The 21,264-nt window shown below is 44.4% G+C and overlaps 1 long non-coding RNA gene across 1 annotated transcript; it reads left to right on the forward strand.

Annotated features, from left to right (window-relative positions):
- Positions 1-20,015: 20,015 nt before the first annotated feature.
- Positions 20,016-20,987, forward strand: LOC135376199 (uncharacterized). The gene is made up of 3 exons (XR_010417574.1): positions 20,016-20,091; positions 20,832-20,879; positions 20,949-20,987. It is a non-coding gene; the product is annotated as an uncharacterized LOC135376199 (long non-coding RNA).
- Positions 20,988-21,264: the final 277 nt, after the last annotated feature.

The following is a 21,264-nucleotide window of genomic DNA, read 5'->3' on the forward strand; positions in this document are numbered from 1 at the left end:
AAGTCCTCAGAAATAGTTTTGCTAGAAACCTCACTTCCTCCGATACAGCCATGTGTAGTTTCAACGAAAGTGAAAAATGATGAAAGAAATATTAAACACGTATGTGTTTGTCCTTCGATATATGTGTTCCAGCCTCAGAACATGACTTGCGAGTTTCGCATCTGAAGTTAGGGTTCTAAAACTTTGACGTTGACGTTGAAAATACGCTTTTCGCCTGTTGTGCTTTTCTGATGATAAATGGACACTATTACAGGAGTCTTTTTTCCAACGCCCTCGTTTTTCAGAGTCATCTTTGAGTCGAGATATTTTGAGGGAGGAACAGACCGACGTCTTATCATATCACAAACGTGGTATGGTTAGAACTGTGCCAAAGGAGTCGTGGTTATGAAGTGATTAGATGTATTCAATTGCATTACACCACATAATAATCAACGCAAAGCAATGCAAACAGCAAACCATGCTATGTAGTACAGGAAGTAATAAAGAGCGGTTATCTCTCAAAGAAGTGCTTACCTGTATAGAGAGGATACTGCAGATGTGTGTAGACTACAGAAACTGCCTGGCTTTTATATAGGACACTCCATACAGGCTACGTGATTCCATTATACTTCATAAATCTCTGTACGTGGACCGTTCCAGTAGGTTTTTAATGAGATTTCTGAAAAGTCTTCGACGAGAATTGACTTTCCAGTAAGTACCTTGTACATGGCATTTCCTTTGCAAGCACGCGTTCACAGCCACATGTGCACGTGGGATATAAACAGAATTCGACGCCAACCGTAATTAAGATTATGGCCATGACCGAGAGAGGGATTCAGATTATACAGAGCGTGGAAACTGTTGTGTGGTGCATGGATTCGCAGAATACGCAATTAACACGTACACGAACAAAAAAAAAAGGAGGGATGACACACAGCCACGTGAACGCAACATGTTAGAAAAAAAAGACGCGTGTTGCTTACTACGTATTCCAAGGAGGAGAAGAAAAAGTAGAAAGAAACAAGGATGGCAAAGTGTAAAATACGAAGCGACGCCATGCAAAACTATGCGATAACCTCATAACTGAGGTTTCTCGTTTCCTGTTGTTGTACTTTCCGATGCATTCGCCATTCAAATCAAGGAGAAGAAAGAAAGAAGGGTTTGAAAAAAGGGTAACTTCTATAGGTGGCACCGACGTCAACATGGCGTCTAATAAAGGGTGTAAAAAGTGGTGGTAAATGAATTCATCATTTATCCAAATTACAACAGAAAGGCGTACGCCCCCGTGGCTGACGGAATCAGAAGCGGGAAAACGTGCCACGCGTGGAAGTTCTGTTTTGAGAGTGAGGTAGCAGCCAGAACTTCGCAACCTTTTAGTCACAACATATAGTGACAACCATTACCTTCTAACAGGTGTAACTGCTCCAGCCATTTTCTAACAGTGTAGGGAGAAAAATTAACGGTATCCCTTGTGGCACAACGAGAGATAACGTATAAACGTGGAAGAAAATGCTGCGCTAATTCTAAATTCGAAGTTTATGGTTTTCAGGTTCGGGTCAAATGTGGGAGCATAACTGCAATGAGTTATCATGTAATGCTAGAGGGGAGGACAACGTTTTGTGGTGTTTGGCCTAAGAACAACTATTTTGGCGACACAATGCGTTTTGGTCAGATTCTTTCCCTGAAATCAGGCAACTTTCTCAAGGGACTGCAGCGCTCGTACGGTGTACCTCCCTGGGCGCAGACAAAAGCTCACTGGACAAACGCTTACGCTCGTAACTTTCAAGGCGAACATAAGGTCACCGTTTTACTTTCTTCTTGTTTTCCAGCTGCTTTATTTATTACATTGGCCACTAATAAAAATATTTAAGACAGGTCAATCAAAGCCTCCTAGGTATTTGGGTAATTGCATTTTAAATTGACCAAGGTCCGCCGATGACATTTTTTGATTTCAGTGAAAAAAATATATGTTGTAAATGACCTTAAGTGAAGACGAAAGCAGTTTCCCGGAGCTTCCTACGATCAACCAGTCCACAGATGGAGAGGGGGTAAGGTGGCGCCGTCTTCGCGAAGTAAATTTTTTCTCGCGACTTTCATGCCTTACTCATGCCACTTCATTTGCATCACAGCCCTCATAGCTAGCACAGGTAAAGTCTGGGAACTCTAGTATACCTGTCCGGAGTGAAAACGGTTTCACTTTAAAGGCACGCTGAAGAAAAAATGTCGAAATCAGCAGATATGACAAAAATTTCACGTTACCCGCACGCAGTGCTTCCCAAATTTAAATTTCATTAAAAAATTCACACCATGTGCAGCATTGGCAAAACTGTTTCAAAAGTTGTTGCTATACTCGGCTACATAACGTCAGTCAGTACTCAACTCACAGTCACTGCAACGGCATATAAAAAGGGTTGCACGTAAATAAGAATGCCGACGTGGACATGTCCACAAATAAGTGTCATCGGCGGGAGATCGAAGGCCCTGTGAAATGGGAAACGCGCGATGGCGTGCCACTCGTAAGTGGAGTCGGAGTGTAAGGCCGCAACGGCGAGACCTGGGCACAGAGAAAAATTCGCTGCGTTCACCCTACTAAAATAGTGCAACATATTTTTGCAGCTGGATTTAGGGGATACGTTGGCCTTTCAGTAACCGCAAAATTATCGGAATAAGTATTACAGGGGCTGAGGTATGCCATACAAAACATCGGCAATTTTCTGCTCTCACCTAAATTTACGGACATTTCTTTCGGCAACAAAACGCGTTAGAATAGTTTTCTCTATATTGAACGATGGAGGAAAGATTGCAATTGAAAGCACACTTCATTTATGAATATGTGACTTGCCGTCGAGAGGCAATGAGCGCTAGAAAACGTGCAATTTTCGTCATATCTGCTGACTTTGGCATTTTTTCTTCAGCGTCCCTTTAAAGTGACACCGTTTTCACTCCGTAGATGTATACTAGAGTGCCCAGACTTTACGTGTGCTAGTTATGAGGGCTGTGATGCGAATGAAGTGGCATCACTAAGGCTGGAAAGTCGCCAGAAAAAATTACGTCGCGAAGACGGCGCCACCTTACTCCCCTCTCCGTCTGTGCACTGCTTGATCGTAGGAAGCTCCGGGAACCTGCTTTCGTCTTCACTCAAGGTCATTTACAACATATATTTTTTTCACTGAAATGAAAAAATGTCATCGGCGGACCTTGGTTAATTTAAAATGGAATTACCCAAATATGTAAGAGGCTTTGATTGACATGTCTGGTTGCAATACAGCTGTTCCGAAATGGGTTGAAAATCGTACATTTTTTTCTTAGAGTGTAGTCTCTAACTTGTTTTTATTAGCAATGCTTTCGTTGATTTTTCGTGGTCGTGATTGTGTACATGTCCACAACCGCAGGTTTCGTCCATTAAAAAAAACAAAAAAACACAACTTATGGACGTCTTTTTGAACGAGGCGGACATACGACAGCTGATTCTAAAACTAAATAGTCAAGAATTTCGCGCACGCTGCACAGCTGTGAGAATGCTACTGCGTTCCCAGTGCTACCAAGTACTGCGTGGCCAATGACTGTTTGTTGTGTGTCCATTGTAGGGTCGTTTACGTGGGGAAGCAGACGTCTCACTGATGAGCAACTACAGTCGTGCCTCGTTAATATGGACACTTTCGTCCCCACCAAAATCATCCATAAAGTGAATCGTCCATATTATCGAATACCGAGGAAATAACAAAAATAGTGCTTTATTTAAAAAAAAACGCATCCAGAATTAGTGCCTGCTTGCAGATATACTTGGTTGCACATCGATTTAAGAGCAGCAAAATGTCGGCAACATGTAGACGATGCAGCTCAACACCATTGTCGTCAAAGAATTGAAGACCCGTTTGTAGTCCCAATTGAGCCATAGCAGATGTGGCCGCAGACTTGGCGTTGCTAAAGTCGTCGACACCCAGAGCCTGACAACTGCACCGCATCTGTTCTCACAAGCTGCTGAGAGCGACTGCACTACTAAAAGCACAACTCCTTGCACGAGGGTCAATCACCCGTGGACGTCATGTCGGAACAGTCATGCCGTCATATGACATTTTCCGGGCCATTCGTGTCCACAAATAACCGCCTTTGCTCTTATAATTCTCATGGACAGCTGTGAAAGAGATGGCATAACTCCCTTTGTACAACGAAACGTTCTACTTTCTACAGCTCTCCCGTAGAATGATGAGACGTTTGCCCTCCATATCGATACCGTACATAATAACGAGACAAAAATACGTGGACTACATATGGTTTCTACCTTGCTGGAACCATTCATTGTCCGAAAAGCGAGTTTACATATAAACGAGACCCAATTGCATTGGGAAAAGTTTGATCCTCACAAAAGTCGTCCATAATTCGAGTTGTCCATATTAACCAACCACGATTGTATTCGGGTGCTGGGTCATAAAACAGTTTGCCATTTATTTTAGATGTCCCGTTATTACTGTTCACTCATCTCAACAAGAAAGGCTATATGCCAAACCACTGACCGATTTTCAGTTATGAGGGCAAACGCTTCGATAAATCCCTATTCAATTCTACACATGCGCCCTGGGAATTAATTTTCGCCGTGTTTGTGTTAAGCCAGATTTTTCGCATAATTAAATTTGTACTTTGGCAACCCAGTGCACCGGAGGAGCCACTAAATATTCCAGAGAACAGCTTCATTCGCGACGCACGCGCAACAGGTACGTTATTATTCACTTCATTCCCCGCGTTCATTTTCCCTTTAACACCACGTAGCTGCTGTAAACATCCTGCTGCATATCGTACACGTGCTTCAGCAACTTTCTGGGAAATAATTTGTCAACCCTTTCGACTTCGTCGTAACCGTACAACAGACGACACGTGGCAACGGCACACCAACTGGGCCACTGCTTAATGAGTGTCGTCTGCTAGGAAGCGGCTGTGTTTTCAAAATGTCAGCGCTGACACACAAGCTTTGTAGCGCCACCTGGCCTAGCGCAACAGGCCTTAGCACGTGTGTGCTGGGGTCCTCTCTGGAGCTTAAATACCGGGAAATGAATGCCACGTACGCGGTGCTTTCTGGCAAAGGCAATTCTCGTCGATGATTTTTCACAAATCTCATTTAAAGCTTCCCGAAGGCTTCAGGAACAGGATTTTACGAAGGACAAAAGAAGCACGTGCGCTTGGAGAGTCCTATAAAAGCCAGGACAGATCCTTACAAACAATTGAAATGTTTTTTTCTTTTCTACTATAAAGTTACTTTCCGACCTTTCCTATAACTTGGTCTTCGTAGATATTATGCAACCGACACTTCCCAGTTGGCACCTGTCCACCATGAACTGGTACCAGGTAATGCCCAGTGGCTACCAGCCCAGCTTAAACCCAAGTTCTGGAAGTTTACTTTCCTGTTGCCACCAGTTTGGTACCAGTTGGTTCCATGCAGTTGATCATCAGTTGGTGCAGACTGAGATGCAATTTGAGGTGTACCATAATGGGACGTAAAACATCCTGCAGCCACAGTGTCCCACAACGGGAGATAAGTCCTGTCCTCGGTACGCATTGAGACGCTGCTAGAGTCAATAAATAAGCTACGCTTTAGTGTATCGACACTGAGTTCCAAGAGGGAGCGTGCGCCATCTTGTTTCGGCGCCATGCTACCCACGCGCACTGCATACTTTTGCGCCCGATGCCATCTATAGTGTGCGGGTGACATGTTCCTTTCGTTTGCAAGGAGCAGTTAAGCTCACCTTGATATCCTCGGGACGCTCTGGTTCACAAATCACAATATATGGATTATCGCGCAACAATCATACACGCTTCTCTATCCCACAGGGAGCATTATGTTAGCCGTCTTTGTTCCTCAACTGGGGATGGTACCGGTGCGGTGGGAAAACAAGATGGCGCTCCTGCTCTCCCTTGAAGACATCAGTGTCGATACTCTGAAGCGAAGCTTATTTTGCGACTCTACACTCTTAAAAATGAACTTCACCGCATAGCATGCTCCTAGCCAACCATTATCTCGAATGATATCGTTATCTGCCCTGATTTGTTGAAAACAGGGGGCGTACGCCTTTTCTGTGACAATTATGAACAGCATAAGTGTCACAGAAATGGCGTACGCCCCCCGTTTTCAACAAATCAGGGCAGATAACGATATCATTCGAGATAATGGTTGGCTAGGAGCGTGCTATGTGGTGAAGTTCATTTTTAAGAGTGTAGACGCTCCCACCATATCTGGGAAGCGTGACGTAATTGCACGCCCACATCCCCACCCCCCGGTGTTTTTAATCTCGCCCGTCACAGGTACTCCCGATCGCTCCCAGGTGCACATGGGGTCACGTGGTCTTTAGGGCGGGACAAGCGCCCGTGGTATAGCCACCTATCGGCACGACCCTGCACTCTTAAAAATGAACTTCACCACATAGCACCCTCCTAGCCAACCATCATCGTGAGTGACAGCGTTCTCTCCCCTGATTTTTTTTAAAAACGGGAGGCGTACGCCTTTTTATGACACTTATGCAGAAATGTTAATTGTCACAAAAAGACGTACGCCTCGCGTTTTGCACAAATCAAGAGTGACAGAGGTATCACTCTGTGCAATGGTTGGCCTTCAGCGTGCTATGTGGTGAAGTTTATTTTTAAGAGTGCGTTGCAGCCGCCCTTCAGCACGCCGTTCGTTCTAGCTCAGAATACCAGCTGACTGTACCCATTGAATGCTAAAGTGTGACTGCCAGATGTTGACTCTTTCGAACAGCGTGTATCCTCTGCGGCAAGTTATTAGAGATAACCACGTAGTGAGCAGGGCGTTCCACCTGCGTCACGTGCAGTGCTGCACTGTTAAAACAGAACTTCACCGCATAGCACGCTCCTAGTCAACCATCATTCCGAGTGATATCATTCTGTGCATTGATTTATTCAAAACAGGCAGGAGGCGCCTATCTGGGACAGATTAACTTGTCCCAGATAGGCGCCTCCCCCATGTTTTGAACAAATCAGGACACAGAATGATATCATTCGGAATGATGGTTGGCTAGGAGCGTGCTATGCGGTGGGGTTCTGTTTTAACAGTGTGCTTGGTACAAGAACCAATACGGGCTCGTCCTATTTTTCGGCATTTTCGGCCAATATACAGCCAATACTCAGCCAATATGGGCCAAATATTTTTTGCTGCCAGGGCAGTGACATCCAGGAGGGATGTTAGGAGAAGAAATAAACGCCTCAGCGAAGAAACCTTCTTCCAAAAGTGTATTACCTCTGCGTTCCTGGAATAACGTATTGCTATTTAAATAATAATACTAATTGTGTCCCCTCGAAAGAAGACAGAAACTAGTTCTGAGTTGCTCGGCATCCTCATAATCCTGGTAACAACATGCATCTTCATCTTTCTAATACCCATTGCAGTTGACACGGTGAAGAGCATCACGCAACCATGAAGATCCTTCTCCTGTTGCTCCTTGTTGTTGCATGTGAGTGTCCATGGCAACGTGTCTTAAACATATAGAAAGCATAGATTGTTGTTGCTTTAGTAATGCCTATTTTGCAGTGTCTGTAGCGGATGCCAGACACGACGGGTTGAACGACCATACAGGAGCTAATCCGGGTAACACCATTGTACTCTCACAGAACGCATCCATCCTGGATGAGTAATACTCATATGCTATAGATAACTTTTAATGAATATACCCCGGTGGTTGGTCAGAGGATTTCATTCCGGAACATCGTCCAGTTGTCTCCGGCCTTGCAGCTGAGAGTTACCATCATCACCAGTCAATATCACAGTTTGTGAATTGTTTTCTTTGGCCAATTACCAGGAGGTAATTTCTTAAAGAAAAATGAATGAAATCTAAAGAATAAAATAAAGGAAACATCGCCTGAACCTGACAACTGCACCGCATCTGTTCTCACAAGCTGCTGAGAGCGACTGAACTACTAAAAGCACGCACAACTCCTTGCACGAGGGTCAATCACCCGTGGACGTCATGTCGGAACAGTCATGCCGTCATATGACATTTTCCGGGCCATTCGTGTCCACAAATAACCGCCTTTGCTCTTATAGCTCTCATGGACAGCTGTGAAAGAGATGGCATAACTCCCTTTGTACAACGAAACGTTCTACTTTCGACAGCTCTCCCGTAGAATGATGAGACGTTTGCCCTCCATATCGATACCGTACATAATAACGAGACAAAAATACGTGGACTACATATGGTTTCTACCTTGCTGGAACCATTCATTGTCCGAAAAGCGAGTTTACATATAAACGAGACCCAATTGCATTGGAAAAGTTTGATCCTCACAAAAGTCGTCCATAATTCGAGTTGTCCATATTAACCAACCACGATTGTATTCGGGTGCTGGGTCATAAAACAGTTTGCCATTTATTTTAGATGTCCCGTTATTACTGTTCGCTCATCTCAACAAGAAAGGCTACATGCCAAACCACTGACCGATTTTCAGTTATGAGGGCAAACGCTTCGATAAATCCCTATTCAGTTCTATATATGCGCCCCGCGAATTAATTTTCGCCGTGTTTGTGTTAAGCCAGATTTTTCTCATAGTTAAATTTGTACTTTGGCAACCCAGTGCACCGGAGGAGCCACTAAATATTCCAGCGAACAGCTTCATTCGCGACACACGCGCAACAGGTACGTTATTATTCACTTCATTCCCCGCGTTCATTTTCCCTTTAACACCACGTAGCTGCTGTAAACATCCTGCTGCATATCGTACACGTGCTTCAGCAACTTTCTGGGAAATAATTTGTCAATCCTTTCGACTTCGTCGTAACCGTGCAACAGACGACACGTGGCAACGGCACACCAACTGGGCCACTGCTTAATGAGTGTCGTCTGCTAGGAAGCGGCTGTGTTTTCAAAATGTTAGCGCTGACACACAAGCTTTGTAGCGCCACCTGGCCTAGCGCAACAGGCCTTAGCACGTGTGTGCTGGGGTCCTCTCTGGAGCTTAAATACCGGGAAATGAATGCCACGTACGCGGTGCTTTCTGGCAAAGGCAATTCTCGTCGATGATTTTTCACAACTGTCATTTAAAGCTTCCCGAAGGCTTCAGGAACAGGATTTTACGAAGGACAAAAGAAGCACGTGCGCTTGGAGTGTCCTATAAAAACCAGGACAGATCCTTACAAACAACTGGAATGTTTTTCTTTTCTACTATAAAGTTACTTTCCGACCTTTCCTATAACTTGGTCTTCGTAGATATTATCCAACCGACACTTCGCCATAGCCACCTATCGGCACGACCCTGCACTCTTAAAAATGAACTTCACCACATAGCACTCTCCTAGCCAGCCATCATCGTGAGTGACAGCCAGACTTGTGCGTAACGCATTACTAGTAATTGCGTTACTTGTAATCAGTTACTTTTTTGAGTAATTTTTCGAGTAATCAGTGAAAAAACGGCCCCGGGGGTGTAGGACGTCGTGGGGTGCAGGTCCTACACCCCCGGGGCCGTTTTTTCACGGCGTGCTGAAGGGCGGCTGCAACACACTCTTAAGAATAAACTTCACCACATAGCACGCTGAAGGCCAACCATTGCACAGAGTGATAAGTATGCCACTCTTGATTTGTGGAAAACGCGAGACGTACGCCTTTTTGTGACAATTAACATTTCTGCATAAGTGTCATAAAAAGGCGTAGGCCACCCGTTTTTAAAAAAAATCAGGGGAGAGAACGCTGTCACCTGTCACTCACAATGATGGTTGGCTAGGAGAGTGCTATGTGGTGAAGTTCATTTTTAAGAGTGCAGGGTCGTGCCGATAGGTGGCTATGGCGAAGTGTCGGTTGGATAATATCTACGAAGACCAAGTTATAGGAAAGGTCGGAAAGTAACTTTATAGTAGAAAAGAAAAACATTCCAGTTGTTTGTAAGGATCTGTCCTGGCTTTTATAGGACACTCCAAGCGCACGTGCTTCTTTTGTCCTTCGTAAAATCCTGTTCCTGAAGCCTTCGGGAAGCTTTAAATGAGATTTCTGAAAAATCGTCAACGAGAATTGCCTTTGCCAGAAAGCACCGCGTACGTGGCATTCATTTCCCGGTATTTAAGCTCCAGAGAGGACCCCAGCACACACGTGCTAAGGCCTGTTGCGCTAGGCCAGGTGGCGCTACAAAGCTTGTGTGTCAGCGCCGACATTTTTGAAAACACAGCCGCTTCCTAGCAGACGACACTCATTAAGCAGTGGCCCAGTTGGTGTGCCGTTGCCACGTGTCGTCTGTTGTACGGTTACGACGAAGTCGAAAGGATTGATAACTTATTTCCCAGAAAGTTGCTGAAGCACGTGTACGATATGCAGCAGGATGTTTACAGCAGCTAGTGGTGTTAAAGGGAAAATGAACGCGGGGAATGAAGTGAATAATAACGTACCTGATGCTCGTCTGGCGCAAGCTGTTCGCTGGAATATTTAGTGGCTCCTCCGGTGCACTGGGTTGCCAAAGTACAAATTTAATTATGCGAAAAATCTGGCTTAACACAAACACGGCGAAAATTAATTCGCAGGGCGCATGTGTAGAATTGAATAGGGATTTATCGAAGCGTGTGCCCTCATAACTGAAAATCGGTCAGTGGTTTGGCATATAGCCTTTCTTGTTGAGATAAGTGAACAGTAATGACGGGACATCTAAAATCAATGGCAAACTGTTTTATGACCCAGCACCCGAATACAATCGTGGTTGGTTAATATGGACAACTCGAATTATGGACGACTTTTGTGAGGATCAAACTTTTTCAATGCATTTGGGTCTCGTTTATATGTAAACTCGCTTTTCGGACAATGAATGGTTCCAGCAAGGTAGAAACCATATGTAGTCCACGTATTTTTGTCTCGTTATTATGTACGGTATCGATATGGAGGGCAAACGTCTCATCATTCTACGGGAGAGCTGTCTAAAGTAGAACGTTTCGTTGTACAAAGGGAGTTATGCCATCTCTTTCACAGCTGTCCATGAGAGCTATAAGAACAAAGACGGTTATTTGTGGACACGAATGGCCCGGAAAATGTCATATGACGGCATGACTGTTCCGACATGACGTCCACGGGTGATTGACCCTCGTGCAAGGAGTTGTGCTTTTAGTAGTGCAGTCGCTCTCAGCAGCTTGTGAGAACAGATGCGGTGCAGTTGCAGGCTCAGGCGATGTTTTCTTTATTTTATTCTTTAGATTTCATTCATTTTTCTTTAAGACATTACCTCCTGGTAATTGGCCAAAGAAAACAATTCACAAACTGTGATATTGACTGGTGATGATGGTAACTCTCAGCTATAATGCCGGAGACAACTGGACGATGTTCCGGAATGAAATCCTCTTACCAACCACCGGGGTATATTCATTAAAAGTTATGTATAGCATATCAGTATTACTCATCCAGGATGGATGCGTTCTGTGAGAGTACAATGGTGTTACCCGGATTAGCTCCTGTATGGTCGTTCAACCCGTCGTATCTGGCATCCGCTACAGACACTGCAAAATAGGCATTATTAAAGCAACAACAATCTATGCTTTCTATATGTTTAAGACACGTTGCCATGGACACTCACATGCAACAACGAGGAGCAACAGGAGAAGGATCTTCATGGTTGCGTGATGCTCTTCACCGTGTCAGCTGCAATGGGTATTAGAAAGACGAAGATGCATGTTGTTACCAGGATTATGAGGATGCCGAGCAACTCAGAACTAGTTTCTGTCTTCTTTCGAGGGGACACAATTAGTATTATTATTTAAATAGCAATACGTTATTCCAGGAACGCAGAGGTAATACACTTTTGCAAGAAGGTTTCTTCGCTGAGGCGTTTATTTCTTCTCCTAACATCCCTCCTGGATGTCACTGCCCTGGCAGCAAAAAATATTTGGCCCATATTGGCTGAGCATTGGCTGTATATTGGCCGAAAACGCCGAAAAATAGGACGAGCCCGTATTGGTTCTTGTACCAAGCACACTGTTAAAACAGAACCCCACCGCATAGCACGCTCCTAGCCAACCAGCATTCCGAATGATATCATTCTGTGTCCTGATTTGTTCAAAACATGGGGGAGGCGCCTATCTGGGACAAGTTAATCTGTCCCAGATAGGCGCCTCCTGCCTGTTTTGAACAAATCAATGCACAGAATGATATCATTCGGAATGCTGGTTGGCTAGGAGCGTGCTATGCGGTGAAGTTCTGTTTTAACAGAACCCGGGAGGTACCCGGGTTCGAATCCCGGTGCCGGCTGTGCTGTCTGGGGTTTTTCCTGGGTTTTCCTCAGACGCTTTCAGACATATGTCGGCACAGTTCCCTTAGAAGTCGGCCCAGGACGCACATTCCCCCAGGGCGTCAGTCGTGACGTTGCCCACCTACGTGAGGCCGACAACGGCAAGCCCTTTCACCACCCACCACCACCCACCATCTGTTTTAACAGTGCAGCACTGCACGTGACGGAGGTGGAACGCCCTGCTCACTACGTGGTTACCTCTAATAACTTGCCGCAGAGGATACACGTTGTTCGAAAGAGTCAACATCTGGCAGTCACACTTTAACATTCAATGGGTACAATCAGCTGGTATTGTGAGCTAGAACGAACGGCGTGCTGAAGGGCGGCTGCAACACACTCTTAAAAATAAACTTCACCACATAGCACGCTGAAGGCCAACCATTGCACAGAGTGATACCTCTGTCACTCTTGATTCGTGGAAAACGCGAGGCGTACGCCTTTTTGTGACAATTAACATTTCTGCATAAGTGTCATAAAAAGGCGTACGCCTCCCGTTTTTAAAAAAAAATCAGGGGAGGGAACGCTGTCACTCACGATGATGGTTAGCTAGGAGAGTGCTATGCGGTGAAGTTCATTTTTAAGAGTGCAGGGTCGTGCCGATAGGTGGCTATACCACGGGCGCTTGTCCCGCCCTAAAGACCACGTGACCCCATGTGCACCTGGGAGCGATCGGGAGTACCTGTGACGGGCGAGATTAAAAACACCGGGGGGGATGTGGGCGTGCAATTACGTCACGCTTCCCAGATATGGTGGGAGCGTCTACACTCTTAAAAATGAACTTCACCACATAGCACGCTCCTAGCCAACCATTATCTCGAATGATATCGTTATCTGCCCTGATTTGTTGAAAACGGGGGGCGTACGCCATTTCTGTGACACTTATGCTGTTCATAATTGTCACAGAAAAGGCGTACGCCCCCTGTTTTCAACAAATCAGGGCAGATAACGATATCATTCGAGATAATGGTTGGCTAGGAGCGTGCTATGCGGTGAAGTTCATTTTTAAGAGTGTAGAGTCGCAAAATAAGCTTCGCTTCAGAGTATCGACACTGATGTCTTCAAGGGAGAGCAGGAGCGCCATCTTGTTTTCCCACCGCACCGGTACCCCGGTACCATCCCCAGTTGAGGAACAAAGACGGCTAACATAATGCTCCCTGTGGGATAGAGAAGCGTGTATGATTGTTGCGCGATAATCCATGTATTGTGATTTGTGAACCAGAGCGTCCCGAGGATATCAATGTGAGCTTAACTGCTCCTTGCAAACGAAAGGAACATGTCACCCGCGCACGATTGATGGCATCGGGCGCAAAAGTATGCAGTGCGCGTGGGTAGCATGGCGCCGAAACAAGATGGCGGACGCTCCCTCTTGGAACTCAGTGTCGATACACTAAAGCGTAGCTTATTTATCGACTCTAGCAGCGTCTCAATGCGTACCGAGGACAGGACTTATCTCCCGTTGTGGGACACTGTGGCTGCAGGATGTTTTACGTCCCATTATGGTACACCTCAAATTGCATCTCAGTTTGCACCAACTGATGATCAACTGCATTGAACCAACTGGTACCAAACTGGTGGCAACAGGAAAGTAAACTTGAAGAACTTGGGTTTAAGCTGGGCTGGTGGCCACTGGGCACTACCTGGTTCCAGTTCATGGTGGACAGGTGCCAACTGGGAAGTGTCGGTTGGATAATATCTACGAAGACCAAGTTATAGGAAAGGTCGGAAAGTAACTTTATAGTAGAAAAGAAAAAACATTTCAATTGTTTGTAAGGATCGTTTGTAAGGATCTGTCCTGGCTTTTATAAGACACTCCAAGCGCACGTGCTTCTTTCGTCCTTCGTAAAATCCTGTTCCTCAAGCCTTCGGGAAGTTTTAAATGAGATTTCTGAAAAATCATCGACGAGAATTGCCTTTGCCAGAAAGCACCGCGTACGTGACATTCATTTCCCGGTATCTAAGCTCCAGAGAGGACCCCAGCACACACGTGCTAAGGCCTATTGCGCTAGGCCAGGTGGCGCTACAAAGCTTGTGTGTCAGCGCTGACATTTTGAAAACACAGCCGCTTCCTAGCAGACGACACTCATTAAGCAGTGGCTCAGTTGGTGTGCCGTTGCCACGTGTCGTCTGTTGCACGGTTACGACGAAGTCGAAAGGATTGACAAATTATTTCCCAGAAAGTTGCTGAAGCACGTGTACCATATGCAGCAGGATGTTTACAGCAGCTACGTGGTGTTAAAGAGAAAATGAACGCGGGGAATGAAGTGAATAATAACGTACCTGTTGCGCGTGTGTCGCGAATGAAGCTGTTCGCTGGAATATTTAGTGGCTCCTCCGGTGCACTGGGTTGCCAAAGTACAAATTTAATTATGCGAAAAATCTGGCTTAACACAAACACGGCGAAAATTAATTCGCGGGGCGCATGTGTAGAATTGAATAGGGATTTATCGAAGCGTTTGCCCTCATAACTGAAAATCGGTCAGTGGTTTGGCATATAGCCTTTCTTGTTGAGATGAGTGAACAGTAATGACGGGACATCTAAAATAAATGGCAAACTGTTTTATGACCCAGCACCCGAATACAATCGTGGTTGGTTAATATGGACAACTCGAATTATGGACGGCTTTTGTGAAGATCAAACTTTTCCAATGCAATTGGGTCTCGTTTATATGTAAACTCGCTTTCCGGACAATGAATGGTTCCAGCAAGGTAGAAACCATATGTAGTCCACGTATTTTTGTCTCGTTATTATGTACGGTATCGATATGGAGGGCAAACGTCTCATCATTCTACGGGAGAGCTGTCGAAAGTAGAACGTTTCGTTGTACAAAGGGAGTTATGCCATCTCTTTCACAGCTGTCCATGAGAACTATAAGAGCAAAGGCGGTTATTTGTGGACACGAATGGCCCGGAAAATGTCATATGACGGCATGACTGTTCCGACATGACGTCCACGGGTGATTGACCCTCGTGCAAGGAGTTGTGCTTTTAGTCAGACTTGTACGTATTTGGAGTATTGTATTTCAAATACTGTATTTTAAATACAATTTGCGGTATTTTGGTACTCTATTCAATACTTTTTGTTTTGTGTATTTGTACTCTATTTAAAATACATTTTATGGTATTTTCTACTCAATACTCTAATTACATATTTTGGATCCCCCTCTCAGACTTTCTGTGTCTTGTCTTTCCATTATCTTGCTTGTTCAGTGGAAATTTCTTGAGTCGCTTGGACTTGACCCGGACATTGGCTCTTCTTGGAAGTCCCATTTGGAGATCTTGCCCCGTGTGTACTAATCCTTGGCCAGTCAGGGTTCTATTATGTGTGCCCTGACATGGGGATGCCGAATTCTGAACTCCGCGAGCAGGGACATGCTAGAAGTTTGCTTTGTTCTGGGTCACATATAGTTAGTGGAGTTATGTGGTATCTCTTTGTCATCTTTTTGGGAGTTGTGTTTAGATGACTTCTATCACACTGCGGCGGTTAGCGTAGTGCGCGGGGTTTAGGTGATTCATGTCACATGGCGGCGACTTGCCGCATTTGACATGGTGGCCGGTGACTTTTTGCGATCAAGGATAAATAGTGTCTTAATTGTATTTCAAATACTTTTTGGAGTATTTGGTACTCTATCTTAATTACATTAATTTTCATGTATTTATACTTTATCTTAATTACATTCTAACGTCAGTATTTATTATCTTATCTTAAATACATTTTTGAGTATCTTGTACATGTCTGCTTTTAGTAGTGCAGTCGCTCTCAGCAGCTTGTGAGAACAGATGCGGTGCAGTTGTCAGGCTCTGGGTGTCGACGACTTTAGCAACGCCAAGTCTGCGGCCACATCTGCTATGGCTCAATTGGGACTACAAACGGGTCTTCAATTCTTTGACGACAACGGTGTTGAGCTGCATCGTCTACATGTTGCCGACATTTTGCTGCTCTTAAATCGATGTTCAACCAAGTATATCTGCAAGCAGGCACTAATTCTGGATGCTTTTTTAAATAAAGCACTACGTCTGCTAGCGTCTGCTTCCCCACGTAAACGACCCTACAATGGACACACAACAAACAGTCATTGGGCACGCAGTACTTGGTAGCACTGGGCACGCAGTAGCATTCTCACAGCTGTGCGGCGTGCGCGAAATTCTTGACTATTTAGTTTTAGAATCAGCTGTCGTATGTCCGCCTCGTTCAAAAATACGTCCATAAGTTGTGTTTTTTTTTTAATGGACGAAACCTGCGGCTGTGGACATGTACACAATCACGACCACGAAAAATCAACGAAAGCATTGTTAATAAAAACAAGTTAGAGACTACACTCTAAGAAAAAAATGTACGATTTTCAACCCATTTCGGAAGAGCTGTATTGCAACCAGACATGGCAATCAAAGCCTCTTACATATTTGGGTAATTCCATTTTAAATTAACCAAGGTCCGCCAATGACATTTTTTCATTTCAGTGAAAAAAATATATGTTGTAAATGACCTTGAGTGAAGACGAAAGCAGGTCCCCGGAGCTTCCTACGATCAAGCAGTGCACAGACGGAGAGGGTAGTAAGGTGGCGCCTTCTTCGCGACGTAATTTTTTCTGGCGACTTTCCAGCCTTCTTGATGCCACTTCATTCGCATGACAGCCCTCATAGCTAGCACACGTAAAGTCTGGGAACTCTAGTATACCTGTACGGAGTGAAAACGGTGTCACTTTAAAGGGACGCTGAAGAAAAAATGCCAAAGTCAGCAGATATGACAAAAATTGCACGTTTTCTAGCGCTCATTGCCTCTCGACGGCAAGTCACATATTCATAAATGAAGTGTGCTTTCAATTGTAATCTTTCCTTCATCGTTCAATATATAGAAAACTATTCTAACGCGTTTTGTTGCCGAAAGAAATGTCAGTAAATTTAGGTGAGAGCAGAAAATTGCCGATGTTTGCTATGGCATACCTCAGCCCCTGCAATACTTATTCCGATAATTTTGCGGTTACTGAAAGGCCAACGTATCCCCTAAATCCAGCTGCAAAAATATGTTGCACTATTTTAGTAGGGTGAACGCAGCGAATTTTTCTCTGTGCCAAGGTCTCGCCGTTGCGGCCTTACACTCCGACTCCACTCTCGAGTGGCACGCCATCGCGCGTTTCCCATTTCACAGGGCCTTCGATCTCCCGCCGATGACACTTATTTGTGGACATGTCCACGTCGGCATTCTTATTTACGTGCAACCCTTTTTATATGCCGTTGCAGTGACTGACAGTTGAGTACTGACTGACGTTATGTAGCCGAGTATAGCAACAACTTTTGAAACAGTTTTGCCAATGCTGCACATGGTGTGAATTTTTTAATGAAATATAAATTTGGGAAGCACTGCGTGCGGGTAACGTGAAATTTTTGTCATATCTGCTGATTTCGACATTTTTTCTTCAGCGTGCCTTTAAAGTGACACCGTTTTCACTCCGGACAGGTATACTAGAGTTCCCAGACTTTACCTGTGCTAGCTATGAGGGCTGTGATGCGAATGAAGTGGCATCAGTAAGGCTGGAAAGTCGCGAGAAAAAATTACTTCGCGAAGACGGCGCCACCTTACTTCCCTCTCCGTCTGTGCACTGCTTGGTCGTAGGAAGCTCCGGGAAACTGCTTTCGTCTTCACTCAAGGTCATTTACAACATATATTTTTTTCACTGAAATCAAAAAATGTCATCGGCGGACCTTGGTCAATTTAAAATGCAATTACCCAAATACCTAGGAGGCTTTGATTGACCTGTCTTAAATATTTTTATTAGTGGCCAATGTAATAAATAAAGCAGCTGGAAAACAAGAAGAAAGTAAAACGGTGACCTTATGTTCGCCTTGAAAGTTACGAGCGTAAGCGTTTGTCCAGTGAGCTTTTGTCTGCGCCGATACACCGTACGAGCGGTGCAGTCCCTTGAGAAAGTTGTCTGATTTCAGGGAAATAATCTGACCAAAACGCATTGTGTCGCCAAAATAGTTGTTCTTAGGCCAAACACCACAGCGCGTTGTCCTCTCCTCTAGCATTACATAACTCATTGCAGTTATGCTCCTACATTTGACCCGAACCTGAAAACCATAAACTCCGAATTTAAAATTATCCCAGCATTTTCTTCCAAGTTGACATGTTATCTCTCGTTGCACCACAAGGGAGACCTTTAACTTTTCTCCCTACACTTTTAGGAAAATGGCTGGAGCAGTTACACCTTTTAGAAGGTAATAGTTGTCACTATATGTTGTGACTAAAAGGTTGCGAAGTTCTGTCTGCTACATGACTATCAAAACAGAACTTCCACGCGTAGCAGGTTTTCCCGCTTCTGATTCGGTCAGCCACGGGGGCGTACGCGTTTCTGTAGTGATTTGGATAAATGATGATTTCATTTACCACCACTTTTTACACCCTTTATCAGATGCTATTTTGACCTAGGTTGCAACTATAGAAGTTACCCCCTTTTCAAACCCTTCTTTCTTTCTTCTCCCTGATTTGAATGGGGAATGCATCGGAAAGTACAACAACAGGAAACGAGAAACCTCAGTTATGAGGTTGTCGCATATAGTTGTGCACGGCGTCGCTTCGTATTTCACACTTTGCCATCCTTGTTTCTTTCTACTTCTTCTTCTTCTCCTTGGAATACGTGGTAAGGAACACGCGTTTTCTTTCTTTCTTTTTCTGTCTAATGTAACATGTTGTGTTCACGTGGCTGTGTGTCATCCTTCCTTTTTGTGTGTGTGTGTGTGTGTGTTCTAATAAATGCATCCCCTTGTACGTGTTAACTACGTATTCTGCGAATCCATGCACCACACAACAGTTTCCACGCTCTGTACAATCTGAATCCCTGTCTCGTTCATGGCCATAACCTTGTCATCTTATTTACGGTTGATGTCGAATTTTGTTTTAGTTTTTATATCCCACGTGCACATGTGGTTGTGAACGCGTGGTTACAAAGGAAATGCCATGTAGAAGGTGCTTACTGGAAAGTCAATTCTCGTCGAGGACTTTTCAGAAATCTCATTAAAAACTTACTGGAACGGTTCACAAACAGAGATTTATGAAGAAAAAAGAAATCACGTACGCCTGTATGGAGTGTCCTATAAAAGCCAGGCAGTTCCTATAGTCTACACACATCTGAAATATCATCTCTATACAGGTAAGCACTTTGAGAGATAATAACCGCTCTTTATTACTTCCTGTACTGGACTAGCATGGTTTTCTGTTTGCATTGCTTTGCGTTGATTATTATGTGGTGTAATGCAATTGAATACATCTAATCACTCCATAACCACGGCTCCTTTGGCACAGTTCTAACTATACCACGTTTGTGATATGATAAGACGTCGGTCTGTTCCTCCCTCAAAATATCTCGACTCAAAGGTCACTCTGAAAAACGAGGGCGTTGGAAAAAAAGACTCCTGTAATAGTATCCATTTATCGTCAGAAAAGCACAACAGCCGAAAAGCGTATTTTCAGCGTCAACGTCAAAGTTTTAGAAGCCTAACCTGAAATGCGAAACTCGCAACTCATTTTTCACGATGAAAGTATCTGTATCTGTATCTTGTATCTGTCCCTTCTATGTTGTTCCAGCCTCAGAACATCAGTTTCTCTCTTGTCATTTTTCACACGAGACAGTTCATGTTCTGAGGCTGGAACACATGTCTAGAAGGATAAACACAAACGTGTTTATCATTTCTTTTATCATTTTTCACTTTCACACGGAGGAAGCGAGATTTCTACCGAAACTGTTTCTGAGGACTTCAAACAAACAAGCTCTTTTATTCTCTTTCTCCAGGAAAGTTTCAACTATCTCTTCGTGGACACAATGACGCCTCTACGTTTCGCTGTTGTCTTCGTCCTCCTCTTTGGTAACACTAATATGGGATGTTGTGAAAGTTTGATCAAACCAAAAGCTCCATTTTGAGAGCTGCGGTAGTTTTCAACCGACAATTATTCTACTATCGCCGGAGGAGATGTCCTAGGATACTACAAGAACCAGTAATTTATCCAGACCCTCTACACCCCCCTAACACCCCCCAAATGTTGTGTGACAGCCCCTACATTTTCGACCTGTGTATCCCCTACAGGGGTGCCCTTAGGATTCTGGTTTAGATACATCACAGTGATAATATGTTATGATAACGTGACTATAATAATGACGCACCCCCATTTTTTCAAACATCCCTCCACGCTTAGAATTCTGGGTAAACCACTGAGAAGAACACACGGTGTTGGAAACATTGGCGGGCTCCGAACTAGGGTTTTTGTCCCCGTCTTTTACCCCTAATGGATCGCTCCAGGATAATTGAGCTTTAGTTAGATTGGAGCTTATGGTAAACCGACTGAAAAACGGCGATATACACACCCCTTATACTTTCCTTTTTCCTTGCACATGTCCTTCGCCCTAAGACAGCAGAAAGTTTTCTGCAGGAAGGCTTTCTTCGTTATTCGGTAACACTTTTAGAAAGATGAGATAGTCACGTGAGCATGTGCTCAGGACGCGTAACAAGCTGTCGAAAGCGCGTGACGCAACAGCTCACCTGGTGCGATCCAAGTTCGGAGGGAACTTGAGAGAGCGAGAAACTCAAAATTCCCCTTTCTTTTTAAGGTGTATTTGTCGCCAGTGAAGCTGCACCTGAAGGACACGAGCTTGAACGTAAGGACCTTTGGAATTATTAACGATGTTACCGTATAGCCATCATTGTGAGGACGTTTCCCATTGCAGGTCGTCAACTTGACGTCGACCTCTGCGGTTGTATTGTGGGTGTTGTTTGCCCTAAGGGTGAATGCACAAAGAAAAGCTCGTGTGAGGAATGCGCCATTATCGAAAGATGAACAACATGGCTGACCGGCAACCCTTAACTACGAAATGATCAATTGCACGTATATGAAATAAGAGACCCTGATATTCTCTTTTACCAACATGATCATGGGTGGCGGGAACTTTTGAGGGCAATAAGTTGTACTAAGCAGCAGACGTTGCGTTCTTTTATTTCGCTCTCGATTTTCTGTACGACTGCATTTACATCGTATCCCGCGCA

The sequence above is a fragment of the Ornithodoros turicata genome, unplaced genomic scaffold (assembly GCF_037126465.1).
Source record: "Ornithodoros turicata isolate Travis unplaced genomic scaffold, ASM3712646v1 ctg00001055.1, whole genome shotgun sequence".
Lineage (NCBI taxonomy): Eukaryota > Metazoa > Arthropoda > Arachnida > Ixodida > Argasidae > Ornithodoros > Ornithodoros turicata.